Below are 4,218 nucleotides of genomic sequence, written 5' to 3' on the forward strand. Positions count from 1 at the left end.
CCGTCATTTCCTATTCTTCTTCTTTACTACCACTATATTAGTCAACCATTCTAGGTAAAACACCTCTTTTATTGCCCCTGCCTGCTTAAGTTTGTTCACCTCCTCCTTAACAGCATCAGAATGTTCTTTAGAAGAGCACCAAGGTGGTTGCCTCTTAGGAGTAACAAATGGATTAACATTTAAGTAATGGCAAATAAAATTTGGATCCACCCCGGGAGCTTCATAAGCACTCCAAGCAAACATAGCAATATTCTCCCTAAGGAAAATAAGCAGTTTTTCCTTCTCCCAAGGAGGTAATTGTACCCCTACCTGGAAAAAACTTCTCCTCGTCATCACCAATAACAATTTTTTCTAACTTTTCACACTTTGCCCCTTTTGCCACCACATCTGTGGACAACACTGTTTTCTTTAATTGCTACAAACTCTTCTCTGCAAGGGTCGAGGACTCACCACTAGTCCGATGCCTAATTGCGGCCACTAAACATTGTTTGGCCATAGATTGACTCCCGATCAACTTCTCAACTTGATCTTATGATGGATACTTCACCTTCAAATGCAAAGTAGAAGAAACAGCCCCCATGACATGAAGTCAAGGTCTTGCCATAATAGCAATATAGGGGGAATATGCATCTACTACAATGAAGTCCATTTCCACGACTTCTAACCCTTCCTGAACATGCAATCTAATTTGACCCTTCAGGATGACTGTTTTCCCATCAAATCCTACTAAATGAGAATCATAACAAGCCACGTCTTTAGGTTTCAACTTGAGCCCCTTATACAAATTAGGGTACATAATCTTTACCCCACTGCCTTGATCTACCAGCACTCTCTTCACATTATACACTCTAATCTTGAGGGTAACCACCAAAGCATCATATAATGGATGCAATGTTCCCACCTTATCCTCATTAGAAAAGCTCAAAGCTGGTCAGATTTCCACTCTACTCCTCTTAGGGTCAAGGGTCAAGTCTTCCACAAATGGCCAAGCTATAGATATCACCCTAGATGGATGGGAAACAATCCTTCCTAGGGCAACAAGAATAACACTAATCATCCTCAAAGGAGATCTTGAAGAAGCATCTCTTTGATATCCTGACCTTGCTTGGCTCCCCTGTCCATCAGGCTGATACAAGAATTGTTTTAACTTCTCAATTTTAACCAATTGCTCCAAATGGTCCTATAAGGTCCTACATTCTTCTGTAGTATCCTCGGTCTTGATGGTACTTGTTGTGTTTAATAAAATTATTTTATTATTATCTAAAAATAATGATAACATGAATATTGAGACATTATCATATAATCCATGAGATGCATTTTATATGATTTAGTCACAGAAGATGTAAATCACAAGTTCCTTGTAAACTCAAAATGTAGCTTGTAGTCGGTGATGAAAATTGGGCATTTCATCTGCAAAGACTATAACATATCAACTAAGATGATTTGTCTTGACCATGGAAATGGAGATTTCTAGTTGGTATGTTGATATGTTTTAAGAGTTAAAACATATTGAACTGGACCGTGTGAGATTTATTATTCTTCCAACAACTGTCAAATGAATAATAAACTCACGACTTATATTTGTATGAACTCTTAATCCTGAGAGAATAATGGACTTGATCATGAGGTGTAGGTTGCTTTGACATATCAGGAGTGAGACCTAGAGTAACGGTTAAAACCTCAGTATGTTGGGCAACCACATTTAGTGTTGATAGAACATATATTCTCAAGATGGAATTCATAGTCTCTTAACAGAGATATAAAATATTCTCTTAAGATAAGGTTAATGGGATTGTTATTCAGAGAGTTAGGCCTAACCACTTTAGTAAGGAGTTACTAAAGTATGTATGTGTGTGTGTGTGTGTCTATATATATATATATATATATAATGAATAACTTTAAAGGATTAAACCGGGTACTCAAGGAATTAACGATTCGTTTGTTTCAATGGAAAACCTTGTGTAAAGATAGTTTTCCTTATTTTTCAATGTTTGGTAGCATAAAAAAATATAAGTTGAAGGAAAACTATCTTTGGTCAATATAAAAAGTATGGCTTATTTTTCGAGATTGTTTTCCATTAAATTTTTTTGGAAAACAACTCTATCTCACAGCAAGCTAAATAAGGGAAGTTAAGAAGTTGTTTTTCAACTTATTTAAAGTTGCTACCAAATATTGGAAAATGAGATAGTTTTATAGAAAATGTTTTTTAGAAAATGACTCATTTTCTAGAAAACATTATTATTGAAACAAACAGAGCATAAGATGTAGTAATCTACAAAGTGACAGTTTTCTTTCATGACTTTGTATTATTACGAATATTTTATGAAGGGATTGCATATACAATAAAGTCTTGGAATATAATTTATAGATAAAACCTAGAGTGCAACTATATTTATATAGTGGTATTAAATATAGTTAATGGTAATTTTAGACTTGTCAAGAGTTAACAGAAAAGCCCAAGACCCATTAGAGCTAGTGTCTTATTGGTCCCTTTTGGTTCCACTCCAAGCCACACACTTAAGCCCAATTGGAAAGACCCAAAAGGTCAGCCCAATTAGATAATCGGTTAGACACAAAGGGAGATACACACAGAATTTTCTGTAGAGAATTTGGGAAGAACATGATTGCGAAATGGTGCATGGAAGTGTTAGACACTTTGACATTTTCTCCCTTTGGAACTGATTTAGAGATCACACATCTTGGGCGTTAGTGGAATTGGAGTGAAGATTGAAAGTGTTCCCAAGCGATTTTGATCTTAGTTTTGAAATTCTCCGCTCCAAGGTACACTCTCTTGTTCTTAAATTCTGAAACTTACATAATACATGTTAACTTTTATGAATGAAGTAGATCCGTTATTTTTCTGCTGCGCACATGCATATTTCCATTAGTACTGACAATGAAGACTTTGGTTGCGCTTCGTGGGGTCTCCACCCATCTTATTTGGTCATTTGAAGTATGACTCATTCTTTATTTTCTCCAAAATTTGGTGCATAGGCTCCCTGAACACAGTACTAACTACTTAGGCAGTAGTAGATCTAGTATGCCTAGTGAAATCCCTCTTCGGTTGATTGTTATTGTACTTCTGCAACCTGAAATCCCCTTGGCCACCTTGGGGAACTACCTTGGCTTTACCCTTTCCTTACTATTGGTCCTCCTCAACCCACCTATACTCATCAATACGATCCATAAGCTGGCGTACACTCCTAGCAGGCTTTCTAGTCAAAGACTTCCTTAAATCATGCTCGACAAGCAGGCTGGCCTTGAAAGTCTTTATTGTCACATTATCAAAATTTCCATTTATTTCATTAAACATCTCCCAATACCTATCCAAACACATCTTCAGTGTCTCACCCTCTCGCATGGTTATAGAAAGAAGGGAGTTCAAAGGATGAGGAACCTTACTGCAAGTAACAAAACGAGCTCCAAAAGCTCTACTAAGCTCTTGAAAAGAGTTGATGGAGCATTCCTTCAAACCATCTCATCGCCACCAACCCTAGACTGGATGGGAACACCTTACACATCAAGGCTTCATTCTTCGAATGAACAGCCATTCTTTGATTAAAATGGCTAACATGCTCCACAGGGTCCGTTCTAATATTATACATGGTAAATGTTGGCTGAGTAAACCGTTGAGGGAGCTTTCCTCCCTCAATCCTTCATGTAAATGGTGATTTAGAAATCTAGCGCAAGGCACGACTCATAGCATCATTACCCAGGCCTCCGTGAGATGGACTTCAGCTCTCCTACCTATAATGACGCTCCTCATCACACAAGAAAGACTCACAAGGGGAAGTCCTTGATCTAGGCCTATAGCTAGCATCATTATCATCATCAAAGGAAGGTTCTGAGCTCAAAGGAGTCCCTCTTTGTTGCTTATGGCATAGTTTTCTCTGTAAGTGGTTAATCTTCAACTGCATATTCCTGGTGCTTTCTCCTTGGGACACATGACTCCCACTTCTAGAATGACTCCTACTTGTATGAGTGGTGTGTACACTAACTTCACGATCTCTCCTCCGCTCAAGATTAAGGAAATGATCTTAACATTGAGACCCCATAAACTCTTCACGGTTTGGCCCTAAACCCTCCATGGTTACGTGACAAACTCAAGAATGTTCAATTTCCCGTAGACAGCGCCAATGGTAAGGGCATTTTAAGCTTGGAAAGCCCAAAAGTGAAAAGGACTAAGGCCCAAAGAGCCTAAAACAATGAATTTGTAGA

Source organism: Castanea sativa, chromosome 6, assembly GCF_040712315.1.
Source record: "Castanea sativa cultivar Marrone di Chiusa Pesio chromosome 6, ASM4071231v1".
Taxonomy (NCBI): domain Eukaryota; kingdom Viridiplantae; phylum Streptophyta; class Magnoliopsida; order Fagales; family Fagaceae; genus Castanea; species Castanea sativa.